Source organism: Schistocerca serialis, chromosome 4 (assembly GCF_023864345.2).
Source record: "Schistocerca serialis cubense isolate TAMUIC-IGC-003099 chromosome 4, iqSchSeri2.2, whole genome shotgun sequence".
In the NCBI taxonomy this organism is placed as follows: Eukaryota; Metazoa; Arthropoda; class Insecta; order Orthoptera; family Acrididae; genus Schistocerca; species Schistocerca serialis.
In genome coordinates, this window is record NC_064641.1 from 264375219 (window position 1) to 264389426 (window position 14208).

Consider the following 14208-nt stretch of genomic DNA (forward strand, 5'->3'; position numbering starts at 1 on the left):
ATTCTTTAGCATGGATAACTTTTGTATCGACAAATATGCTAAAGCAAGTATAATTTTTGATAGACCGCTGTATTTTTCTTAGTGCTATTTGAAAGCTATTCAAAAGTGATATAACGAGTGATAATACCGCGGTTGAAACAGTACACAGGTATAAAATGAAAGTTTCAGTAACTGTTCGATCTTTTCCTGACAAGAAAAGATCACCAATGGTGACCTCATATCTTAAGGTGATAGAAGCACACTTATGTCAGTCCGAGCAGTCGATCCTGCGCTGAAATTTGGGTCATAATTCAGGCCGTATGTAGTTGCGACTTTCTGAAAATACCGGTTTTAAATTTAAGCGCGCACCGGTTCGTTGTCACTCGTTTGCTTCTGCCTTTGTCCCGTAGTTTTCACAGGGTCGGCGTGGTTACGGTCAGATTTGGAATGGTTAATGGAAGGGGGGGCCGAATGCCCTTCCTGTCGCTATACCGGTCGGTTGTCACTACCTCCGCCTAATTCCCACCGCGGTGTACTGCACGGCTGAGTGGCAACGTATTCGCGAGATGTTGAAGGCGAGGAGTGAAAACTTATTAGTGAACACACGTTAAAAGTAGAAAATAATAAGGAATATGAGTAAGTAACATGCCAACCTCATGCACACATAAGTTCAATATAACAAAATATTCGTATTAATATTCTGCAGCTATGTATAGGATGGTCAGAAACAGTCTTAAAAGCTTGTAAAGGTATTGCAAGGCAGGTTGTGCTGAGAAATAACTGTTAACAAAAAAATTCGATATGTCACGCCCTTTCAGAGTTAATTAGCATTGAAGTTAAACAATCCGGCCCTTGAACGCGCAAATTCAAGCGGCCCGCCAGTACAATTAATGTCAGTTGTTCTCATAGCGTAGCTGACAGCGCACGAGCCTGCTCAGCCTTTGACTCTGGTTCGAACTTTACTACCATCCCATGTCCAGTTTCTGTGTCGCTATCTTGTTCGGTTCTAGGAAAGCAAACGAAGAAAACGTCTGACGACACAGTCTCTGGCGGACACTTGAATTTGTGCGCGCAAAGACCTGACCTGATAACTTTAATGCTCATTAACTCGTAAACGGCGCAAGGTATCGAATTTTTTTCTTAACTTATTTCGCAGCACAAACTACCCTGAAACACCTTTACAAACTTTTCAGACTGTTTCTGACCATCCTGTACACGCCTCAAAACCAAAATGAAGAAACGTAACGCACTGAGGAACTATCATGAAATGAAGTTAATGGTTTTCGATTTACATTGAAGAATAGCGCATCTTCTGGTTGTTAACCGTGGCAGCTTCAAAGTTCAAAGAAAATAACGCACAACAGCGATGTTAATAATTAAACAGCACAACGCTACTTAACGACACATTTTCGTTTCTTTCATTTACACTCCATTTCTGAATTGCAACATAAAAATATTTAAAGATCTTTGGCACCAGCTACAGGTTCGAAACCGCGCGCTTTGACACAATGGACAAAGCATATTGTCAATATCAAAACAGTATTTCACAAACCTCTTATTCACTGCACTGCACTGCACAATATTTGGCGCTCGAGCATTTGTCACTGAAGCGGGGCGGAGGGAATGACAAACAACTGGTGCGCGAGAAAAGTTTAAAATCTGTACTTCCAGAAGGTCATAAATGCATACTGTCAGAATTAAGGCACAAATTTTCACGTGGAATCGATTACTGGGGCTGATATTTGGCAAGTGTGCTTATTTTTTTCTCCTAGTATGACGTCAAGTTGATGTTTCCTCGTGAGAAGAGACTTGAAACATCTCTCTATTGGCCGCCTCCATCTTTACATTTCTCTGTTGCTTTTTGCAAAGACAGTTACGGTAAACGTTGGCAGTCTTAGAATCATTACAGACCCCTTATAAGAATTATCGTCCAATGGAAAATGTAGAGCTTTCGATTAAAAAAAAAAACCGCTGTAGTAATAAAATTCTTCAGACAGAGTACTAACATTACAGATGGATAATCACTCCCTGTGTATTACCACGTGTCGTAACGCTTGCCCCTTTATCTTTTACTGTTATGAAGCATTAGGATCACCTGACAGGTAACACTTCGAAATCGAATGTGTTTCTATGCCTAAGTAGTCTGCATCCGATGGTTGATATCCAAAGTTTCGACAATGAAATTCAGTTATGGTATAAATCTCCATATCAAGTTAAAAATGTATTAATTTAATTATGGGTACAATTACATTAATTTTTGTCTGACCGGTGAAATACTTTTTTGTAACTTTTGTCAGTATTAGGATAGCTGATTGGATTGCTGTGTGCACGAGTAAGCGCTGAGAACTTGCTAGTTGGTGTAAGAGGGCGTGCTGAACGGTAATGCTTACGTTTTTTTTGTGTGAAAACTTTTAAACCCTTTAAAGAAAACAAACATTATTAACATTCTACGTCTTCATTTTCTGTGCCTGCGTATTTCCAACCATCTGCCGCTAGAGGGCTCCGAACTGTAGCATGTACGTTGGCGGCATGTAACGTAACTATGTCGGTGCCTCAGAAGTAGCGTGCTGTTATCGAGTTTCGAATTACAAGCGTTCGCCCACACATGGGGGACTCTCTCCTTCAGTATGACCGTTCCATATTACTCACGACGAACACCTTCAAATGGTTAACTTTGACAGTGGTGCTGCGGTGCAAGCAGAGGTGGTGATGTGGCTCCGTCAATAAAGTCAAACATTCTACGCCACGGTGACTATATTAAGAAATAAATATGTAAAATGAAGAATAAATACGTAAAATGTTAATAATGTTTGTTTTTATTCAAAAAGCTCAGAGTTTGCATATAAAAAATTCAGAGGCTTTGCTTTTCAACACACGCTAGTAGGTAGCAGACCATGTACATCCCAGTGAAGGGAAGGTAACTCACCCATTGTAATATGTCGAGTGGCACAGAATATTTGTTGTGTTTTGTGAAAACTACGTAGAAGTTTTTAGCTATTATGTTCAAGTTACCGGGTTAAGGGACTTACATCGGACAATACCCGTAACAACATAGAGGGTGAGTCATTAACTGTTGGCACCAAGAATAACTCCGGAAGTATGATGGTTGAAAAGTTTGTAGGGCAAGAGTTGCATGGGACAACGGGGGCCATAATATGACGTTGATTTTTTTTGTTGCTAGGTAGGGTCGCTCCAGACACACAAAAGTCAACTTTGTCTTTTTAAATGGGATGCTTTAGCTTGGTACTTCTTTTCTGATAGCGGCTATCGAGACGAATCCAATGATGCGTAATAGTAAGGCATTTGAAGGTCAACGAAGGTCACAAAGGTGTCATGAACATCCATTTACAGGAGATGTTTGAAGTGATGACGAATTGATATGAATGCAGTGCTGCAATCTTCTTATCATGGATTGAGTGGTATTCCCTATCACTTCGGCTCTTATCGAAGCACACGCTCTGACAATTCTCTCTCGCATATCTTCAGATGTAGTTGGAACGTCTTTGTAAACAATGTTTTTTACGAATACCCACAAGAAAAAAATCCAGAGGCTTCAAGCCGGCCACGACACATCTTCTCCGCGTCCAATCCAACAAATTGGGAATTGTCTCTGCCACTCATTTCTAGCCATCAGCGAAAAATACGCTGGACACCCATCGTGTTGATACCACATTCTGTTCCTTCTCCCTAAAGGTATTTCTTCCAATAACAGACCTAATGTTTCTTGCAGGAATGTGGTGAAGTTCCTACCATTTACTTCGTTGAAAGAGGGGCCTACAACTCTGTCCTCCAGGATCCCACACCATACATTCACGGACCACGGTGTTTGGTGTGCAACTTGCCGCAGCCAACATGGATTTTCAGTTGCCCAAAAAGGCACGTTATGCAAATTAACATTTCCATGGTTCGTGAATGTAGCCTTGTCAGTAAATAAAATCAAATTAATAAATGTGTTGTACCTCTGAATCTGAGTTGAGCTCATCAGCAGAATTCAATGTAACGCATACAATCCGTACCAGTCAATTCTTCGTGGAGATCGATATGGTAAGGATGGTATTTATGGCAATGCAGAACAGGAACAACGCTGCTCTGTCTCATGCCAAATTCTCCTGAGATTTGACGGGAACTGGCACAAGGATCTCGAACCACAGGGGCACGAGTCCAATTTCCGTTTCCTCGTTAGTAACTTCCTTTGCCGGATATGTTTCCGATGCGTTAAAGATCCAGTTGTTCTCAATTTATCATACACATATATAAACGTACGACGTGTAGGGTGAGTACGTTGAGGATATCTTTCAGCTTATTTGTATCTAGCTCTCACTGAATTTCGTTGGCATTCTCCTTAAATGAGGAGCATATCGACTTGTTCTTTGAAGGAATACATCATTCACATTCGCTTGATTCGACTATATTAGTCTTACTGCACCTATTACTGTTGTATTTCGAAAGCGTCGAATGGTGTTTACATGTCATTCACACGTTACATGGATACGCGGTATTCGGCGAATATCTACTATTTGCACGATATATGAGAGAGAATTGTCAGATCATGTGCTTCAGTTAAGTGCCGCAGTGATAAGGAATACCTCTCAATCCATGATAAGAAGATTGCAGCACTGCATTGATACCAATGGTCATCACTTCGAACACCTTCTGTAAATGGGCATTCATGCCACCTTTCTGACCTTCGTTGGCCTTCGTTGACCTTCAAAGACATTACTATTACACATCATTGGATTCGTCTCAATAGCCGCTATCAGAAAATAAGTACCAAACTATAGCATCCCATTTAAAAAAGACAAAGTTGACCTTCATAACAAAAACCAACGTAATATTATGGCCCCCAGTGTCCCATGCAACATTTATCCCACAAACTTTTCAGCTACTGTCATACTTTTGGAGTTATTCCAGGTGGCAATAGTTGATGATTCAAATGGCTCTGAGCAGTATGTGACTTAACTTCTGAGGTCATTAGTCCCCTAGAACTTAGAACTACTCAAATGTAACTAACCTAAGGACATCACACACATCCATGCCCGAGGCAGGATTCGAACCCGCGACCGGCAATAGTTAATGACTCACCATGTATATCACAGATGTGCATGTGATACTTAGATCAGAAGAAGAAATAGCAAACAAGCTTCATCAGAACCGTATACAGGAACGTAATGTGGGACCACCGCTTCGGTACCAACGGTCGGCTACTGAGTATCAAGTAATTCCTGCGTAAGACTTCGTTTGTGGTGAGGGATGTATAACGTTATGTGAAGATTCTTCGTTCTTCGACGTATAGATCCATCGCACTGACAGCGTAAAAATCACGCTCTCCGACAAGCGGTACTTGAAAACCAGCGTATTTTTGCATTTCGCTGTCCGTAAGCTAGCAGCTGACTAGTGTTACATCTTTACAAAGAAGCTGCGTTGGAGGTACGTAGGTGTATTCACTAATTTGAGATTCATCAGTAGTTTGGCTGCAACGAAACGGCCAACGTGCGCCACCGAAGTAAAGTAGTCCATTTACTTGCTTGTGTACACAAGCAACAGCTGCGAATACGAGGCCGTTGCTGATGTCACACCAGACGTACGTGACGTGCAGCTCTGTTCAAAATCTCCTTAGCGACAAGTACTGAGATTCAACCAACCGAAAATTTCGTGCCTCGGATAGGGTAGGTGGAATAAAGCTGCGCAATTTTCAGTTTGTGGTCAATGAGGAGTACATTTTACCACGATTTCAAATTGGTCGCAGTTTCGGTTGTTACCTATAACTCATCTAAATTCGAGCGTGGTCTGATTATTAATTACAGAGAAATTTACAAGCTAGCTAAAACAAAAATTGCGTTTTTTTAAATGGATGACTACATAAGAAAAACACTTGAAATAACCTTTTGTAACACTGTTGCATTGCAGGCAATTTACCCAATACAATATTGAACATAGGTGTAGTAGGGTAACCTGGAAGAGTGCAATTAATGAGGTTAAGCTATATAGGCACCTAGTAAATAACATACTTTGTTAGGTCCTCTGATTCTTCCTTGAAGTCTCATATTACACCCCATATTGCATCATAATACAAAGTAATTTATACAAGATACAACACATACTAAATTTCTAATTAACACACAGTATCTAACGGGTTACAGAATAGAACAAGTACGCCACATTTACAACAAACGTAAATGGAGAAAGTTATAGGTGGCACATCTGTTTTATAGTGTCACAAACGGATGTGAATTTGCAGCCCATTTGATAACTCACTTAAAGCAACGACTAATCTCACTAGGCAGCACCTCCCTGATGCTAAGGTGACGTCAGAAAGACTACGGCGCAGGGTATTCGGCAGACACCCTTCAGTCGGCTACCCGTTCCCGCTCCCCTCCCCCGGAGAATACAATTGGCCCTCTGCAAGAAGACTCATGGCCCGACGGCAGATAGACGTAGCTGAATCGAATAACATACAACGACGTTAACTGCTTTTCAGTTCCTGCCAGACAAATGTTTGACTAGTGCGTCTACTTCTGCAAAAGCAATAATGACACGCCGAGTTAACGATTACTGAAACGTTGTATGTAATTGAAACAATCTTGTTTATTCAGTAAGAAAAACTAAAGGTAACACAATTAAGATTAGACTTTCACATAGCTTAGAGTATCCTGTTTCCTGATGAAGTTAATCAAAAAGTAATGAGGACTGACATTAACGTGTATTTTCTAAGCTTTTCTCAAATATTGTAGGCTAAATGCATGATCCTTCTGGAGGTGGCTTGTCGTTGTTTTGGATCTGATTTACTCAGCCGGTACATGGGAAACTCCACGTTAACGTGGATTCGGAACCTCGATGCGACATCGTTTTTACTCCTACACAAAAACTTGCCAGACGAGAAAAATGCCGGAAGAGACAGAAAAAGGCCTTAGAATTAAATGGAGAACCAAATTATCATTATGTTGTCACATTCAGATAATGAAGTGGTCTAGCATAACCTACACTATTTGATCAAAACTATGCAGAAGAGCCAAAGTCATGCGGTACTGAGCAATAGAAGTCCCGAGAGGCGGGCAATGTTGTGTTCTCAGTTGACATGCAATAACATAACAGCAGTGTGGCCCAGTGACTGGTAACAAATCCATCAGTGTCATTTCAACACTTCTAAAGTTGCCCAAAATCGACTGTTCTCGATGGTAATGCGAAGTGGAAACGAAGGCCAGGCAGATTTCATGTACTGACGAACAGAGATCTTAGAGCATTGCAGAGGGTGGATGTAAAAGAGGCATAGGTCGATACCTGGCATTCTTGTTGCTATGTTTCCCCTTTCCTTAGGTTTTACTTTCTTATGTAGCATTTTCCTTCTTTTCCTGCTTTCTTCGAGTGTGTGCTTTAGTTTTCTTAGGTCTGTCCACATTCGTTCCTTTCAATGTGTGTCAGGGCGCTGATGACCTCGATGTTGAGCGCCCATAAGCCCCAACACACCACCACCACCATAACCACTTGTACTATTGATCCGCAAATGTAATCATTTCATATATTCCATAAGCACTGTTGCAACAATAAACCTCCAAAAGGGTGTACTATTTTTTTCCGGCAGTTTATTTCTGTACCCAACGCTAAGTGGCGTTTGTTGGAGGGGGGGGGGGTTGGTGTAAGGAGCGATGTAACTCAGCAGATAATGACTGCAAACGAAGATTTGGAGTGATGAATCACGCTATAGGCCTACCCAGTTTCAATAGAATGGAAGGATTTGGGAATGCATGAAGAACATTACCTGCTATCACGTGCATTGCCATTAGTGAGAAGAGGATTTGGTGTTGCCACATGCAGGTGTTTCTCGTGCTTTGGGTTGGTCTTCCCATTGTGCTTAAGAAAACGCTTAATGCGGAAGGATATGAACATATTTTACAGATCTATGTAACGCGTGCAGTAGCTGAGGGAAAATTCGGAGACGATTATATCAGCATGGCAAGGCCCCTGTCATAAAGCAGCATCTGTGAGACCACGGATTGTAGGCAATAACGTTCATGAAATGGTCTGGCCTGCGCAGTCTCGAGATGAACCCAATGGAACAGATTTGAGGAGAGTTACAACCTCGGTTTCGCATCAGACTCCAGCGTTCAACATCAATCTTCTCTGGTTTCGACACTTGAGGAAAAATGGGTATCATTCCACCTCAGACGTTCAGACACCTAACCGAAAGTATCTCCAGCAGAGATCGAGCCATCATAAAGGAAAAGGGTGGATACATCCATATTAATGTCCACTGATGGTTGTCGAGATCTTATTGAACATTTGTCCGCCACGACTGCTCATTTCCTCTTAATCGTCAAGCCTCACCAATAATTTCCTGGCCGGGATATTGTTGCTGGCTGCCAGCTCTTGTGTAACAGATGTGAGGGAATGTCCTTTCCTCGATTTTTCGCCTGGAGTAAGGAACGGCAGCGCTACCTCAGATGAAAGAAAATTTCCGGCCGTGAGAAGCGGAGTGACGGCGGGGGCTGGCATCGGTGGGGCGTCATCCCCCGAGATTGCGGGGTGACGCATTCCTCGCGGAGCAACCAATATCGCGCCGCGGGGCCCGGGGAGCTTGGAGCGGGCTGCGGATGGGGTGTCGCCGGCTGACTCACCCCGGATTACGCTGCCGGCGTCATATCGTCTGCCGCCGGGCCAGAGGTCTACAGAGTGGCGGTCTGACATCTCCTCGCTGCAGGAGCATCGCGTCTTGTCACTCCCGGCAAGCACTGCTTCAGATTACGAGTGAAACTCATTACGTTCTAATTATCTGATCGAATAAGGAGAGAAAAGCAAACAAACTGCCATCTTGAAACTTGGTCTTAGTCCTCATCTAAACTCCACGACCGAAAAATGCAACCGGAATGGGAGGAGGAAACGAAATGAAACTTTACAAGCCGAGAGGGCATGTGAAGTTATTTCAGTGATTACAAAATCGGGTCATATTTACAAAGAACTTGGCAGTAGGGTACAACGTTCCAGACCCTACCCCTGTGCCACCCCCGCCCTCCCCTCCGCTGGCCTGGATGGATGCACTCTTTCGTTTGGCAAGGGTATTCCCTCTTGAAGGAAGATGGCTCAGTGTACCGGACCAGTTTTGGATAGCGCCTTTTTTTTTACCAAATGGCTCTGAGCACTATGCGACTTAACTTCTGAGGTCATCAGTCGCCTAGAACTTAGAACTAATTAAACCTAACTAACCTAAGGACATCACACACATCCATGCCCGAAGCAGGATTCGAACCTGCGACCGTAGCGGTCGCTCGGTTCCAGACTGCAGCGCCTAGAACCGCACGGCCACTCCGGCCGGCCTTTTTTTTACCATGCACGGAATACCGTAACCACGGCGGCAGTCGAATAGTTTACAAGCTTACCCGCTTCGAAGATGCTTCCACCCTTGGACCGAAACCCTAGATCATTTCCTTTTCGACGTTAGATAATTTGGTCTGTTTCCGCGTAACACCAACAAAAACACTATTTTCTACATCCCCTGACACTCTTTATATACCCTCCACTGCTAGTATTTCCACGTGCTGTCTGAGTGGTTATTGCACGGTGACGTAACACACAGGTGGTGGTCACATTAATGTGACTGGGCCGCGTAGAACCAATACAGATGTACTCTCCCAGTTTGCTCCTCGCACCACTGCGAAAACGTGTGATGTTAGTGTTAGATGTAGTGACAAACAGCTACAATCGTTAAGAGCAATTCTCTAGGGTTTTTGGACAACTTGGTTGTGGAGATGAAGCAACGATTAGTATCATTAATCAATTATTCAAAAACAGTCTTAATCGTAATTTATTATTATTGTACCGCCAACCGGTTTCAACTCGATGTAGGGGTCATAGTTTCCTGTCGTTATGTAGGCAGGAGTGACACCACCAGCAGTCGACCAATGGTGTAAACGCCCAGATGACCCCTACATCGGGTTGAAACCGGTTGGCGGTATAATAGTAATAAACTGCGATTATGATTGTTTTTGAATAATTAATTAATTCTCCAGGGCCTGCCAGATTCTGTATAGTCTTCTGAGATGTGTTAACTACCATTTTAATCGTAGTACGCCACAGATTCCTCGACTGTTGGTATGATGTAACAAGCAGCGCGCTAACCTGCGAGCCCGGACGGGGGTCCAGACCCAGATCGAATCCACACGCTGGGTGCCGACCGTGCGTTGGTACACCAGCTAAGCTAACTGTGCTTTTCACATGGTTTTACCACTCTCGTTTAGCCAGTGTCGACCTGGTCCGCGAGTCACTCCGCAGAGCATGCTACACAAAATAAAAAACACGATACCGAATAGAACAGCATTCACACAGTTCACTGAGATGGCGCATTTCTCTTACGATAAAGGACGGATGTGGCGTCAAGAATGGCATTCAACTACAGACTTAAATAAAAGAAATAAAAAGAACTGAGCAGGAGGATGGGGTCCACATTAACAGTAAAGGACACGTATTGACTCATTTCATGTTGAGTTACCTATTTAAAATGACACACATGCTGAAATCGCTATTGTGAGATTAATAATGCAAGTAGGTCCAGGCTAAACAGATTCTCTTGTCTCTGACGTATCACTAGCTGTTACCTGTGGGTGTGCTTGCGTATAAGCTGTTGTGTTACGACGACGTTTCGAGAGTAACTTAGCTATTGTAGATGCAATAACATCAGCTGGCGTCACATGTCTGTCTGTTCCGGTAAGCGTAGCTTGTGATGTGCTCTCTGCTCCCCCCACTCCCACACTGTCCTAATACAAGTGCGGGGGCGTCGGCAGGAACACAAATCTATGCATCATGCTACTGGAATAGGTATACATAATACAACTGGATATTACGAAAGAAATTAAATTATTTTTAACATTGTTTATATACATTGATGTTAACATGTTTCATCCCCTGCTACAAGTTCCTGGTGGTTGTTTTTTCTTTCTTTTTACATTCTAAAGTAGCCTATGTTCTTCCTCGAGGTTAAAGCTATCTCCAAACCAAATTTTATTGAAATCGGTTCAGCGGTTTAGTCGTGAAAACGCAACAGACGGGCCGTGCGGTTCTAGGCGCTACAGTCTGGAACCGAGCGACCGCTACGGTCGCAGGTTCGAATCCTGCCTCGGGCATGGATGTGTGTGTGATGTCCTTAGGTTAGTTAGGTTTAATTAGTTCTAAGTTCCAGGCGACTGATGACCTCAGAAGTTAAGTCGCATAGTGCTCAGAGCCATTTGAACCATTTTTGAACGCAACAGACGTACTATCGCATTTATATTAACTAGTATGGATAAAACTTTAAATTACAATATCTTTGTTTCCGTGACCCGATTTTCATGAAATAAAGGCTGTACGTTGACTGAGGGTACGATTGCATTACCTGTGAAAACCCCCATGAAAATTCGTCTAGTTGTTCTGGAGGTTAGCGTGTTCAGACAGACGCGACAGTCTAAACAGTTTTATTGTTAGAATACACGTTACATCCAAGGTGTGGCGCAGGGGACAGTCCTGGTGTCAGTAAAAGGCTCATGAATGAATAAATGTTCAAACAGATAAGACAGAGGAAGATAGGAGTTTTATGTCCAATCGTCGACTACGAGGTAACCAGAGACGGCGCACAAACCGGTGTGGGACAAGATGAGAAAGGAAAGCGACTCTGTCTTCTCCCAAGGAACAGTCGCGGCACTAGTAATAATCGATAGAATGAAAACACAGGAATCATTACCAAAATGTTACGAAGGTCGGCTTTTGACTTTATATTATTTATTTGTTCAATCCACTTCTGCAACTTCAGCAGCGTGGTCATTATCGAGTGGAAACAACTGATATTTAGCATATGTCAAAACCCAAAAATCATCTGACAAATATGCATGTGTTCGTCATATTCAGTTACTAATTTTGCTGTTAACATTTTTGCTATACATCACAAAAAAAAAAAAAAAAATGGTTCAAATGGCTCTGAGCACTATGGGACTAAACTTCTGAGGTCATTAGTCCCCTAGAACTTAGAACTAGTTAAACCTAACTGACCTAAGGGCATCACACACATCCATGCCCGAGGCAGGATTAGAACCTGCGACCGTAGCGGTCTCGCGGTTCCAGACTGCAGCGCCTAGAACCGCACGACCACTGCTGCCGGCTGTACATCACTTCACTACTTATGTACACTGCATGCATGGCACCTGAACCAACTAACTATATGATAAAGACATAATCTTTTTATCAAATGAGTTTTAAGTTTTGGCAAGTGCTAAATCAGAATTGCTTCCGCTTGACAAGATAACCATGATGTCGTATACAAAATTTTTCATGACTGTGAACTCCAGCTACGATAAGTTAATTTCAAAAAACGTAAATTTTGGTGGCCTAAGTAGGATCTCAGCTCCAATCTTCGACTTCATATACTATGTGTGTGTTACACTACCTATCAACGTGACTTATTACAGGCGACACTGTGATCTGACAGAGCGAAATGGCACACTTATTTGCACACTAGACTAAGTCAAAGATTGGAGTTGAGATTCTACTTTGGCCACCAAAATTTATGTTTTCAAAAATTTTATATATATATATATATATATATATATATATATATATATATATATATATATATGTAACAATCGTCAGGCGCTTTTTCTCAGCGTTTCAGTAGTTATCTGCAGTAGTTACGTTTTTGCAACGTGTAGCTGGATTCAGTCCTTCCAAGCCTTCCCATCACGTCTTTCATGCTATGCCCAGAGTCGCCTGAAAGTGCCGGTTTGTTTCCCGTTACAAACAAAATTATTTTTAATGTGGAATTTTTCGTGTCCGACAGGTCGGTCCCAAATTAGTCTAGTGCGATATTTGTTTCTCGATATGTATTAACAGGAGGAGTAAAACAGGAAGAATAACCAATACTCGAGCAGTGAGTGACCAACGCTGCTGCATGGCGGTAGCAGTCAGTTATGGTCAGTCACTACTGGAGTGCTGGTTGTTCTTCCTGTTTTCTGGACAACATTGTCCAAAAAATAAATTGAAATAACTCCAACCTCCAAGTCGCACCGAGGTTTTTGGGAAGCTTCCTTTGGTATGCCAATACCGGACATCCCCTCCAAAACATCCCCAGTTGTGATTTTCTCTGCCCCACTTCCTGCCAGCTGGAATATTTGACTGAAAGGAACGAAGTGCTAAAGAAAGCTCCCTGCTTCCACAAGCTGGGTATCACTGGGTATCAAAGAACTAAAAATAAAAAAAACTGTTAGTTGTGAACGAATATATGAGTAGTTATGAAAATACAGGAGACCGGCAGCCATATAAAGCCTGTTCCTGCTGGAAATAAGAGGGGGAAATTGCTGAATTTAATACCCTCACTCGTTGGGGCGATTTCGTGAGAAGTAGCGTATACTCCAAAGAACTCCGTGAGGGGTACTCTATAATGTCTCTTCTTAGGACATTGAAGAGAAGGCTGGCTAAAAGAAAAGACACGGGAGAATAATTTGATATCCCGAAGCTACACATTTGAAAAAGAATTACGGGACTCGTTGAATGGAATGAACAGTCTAATGAATACAAAGTATGGCTTGATAATAAACCAAAGAAGGGAAAAAACGGGGAATAGCAGGAATAAGATTAACGATAAACTTAGCATCAAAATTAGTGAAGCAGACGAAATTATGGAATTGTGCTAAATTACAAGCAAAGCGACCATTGACGGATGAAGCAAGCGAAATATAAGAGCAGATTAGTAAACGACAAGAGAGCATTCCTTGCTAAAATAATTCTACCAGACTCATAGGACTTAATTTGATGAAGAAGTTTCTGAGAATCTACATCTGGAGCAAAGCATTGCATGGATGTGAATCATGGACTACAGGAATACCAGAAAAAAGAGGTTTGGTGTTACAAAAGAATGGTGAAGTGATAAGAAATGAGATCCTCTCCAGAATCGTTGTAGGAAAGAATATGTGGAAAACTCTGACTGCAAAAAGAGGTAAGATGATAGGTTATGTGTTAAGAATAACTTGCATGCGAAACGTTAGATAAAGTTTATCACTGTCACCTAAAAAATTAAAACACGTGTATACGGAATATCAGACGAGCTTCATGACTGACTGAAGTTTCTTTCGCATAGAACACCGGAATGCCGGATTAGATGAAGAAGAAACCGGAGTTAAAGTAGCTGGGATAAATATAAATAACCTTAGTTATGGAGATATCATACCGATGGCATAAAGTGAAAAAAAAGCGTTAAATATCCTGTTGCTGAAGGTG

General features: G+C 42.2%; 1 protein-coding gene across 2 annotated transcripts in view; it reads left to right on the forward strand.

Moving 5' to 3' along the window:
• The window catches only part of LOC126473771 (tetraspanin-9), a 523722-nt gene that overhangs the window by 49409 nt on the left and 460105 nt on the right, over positions 1–14208 (forward strand). The gene's annotated exons all lie outside the window — the stretch shown is intronic.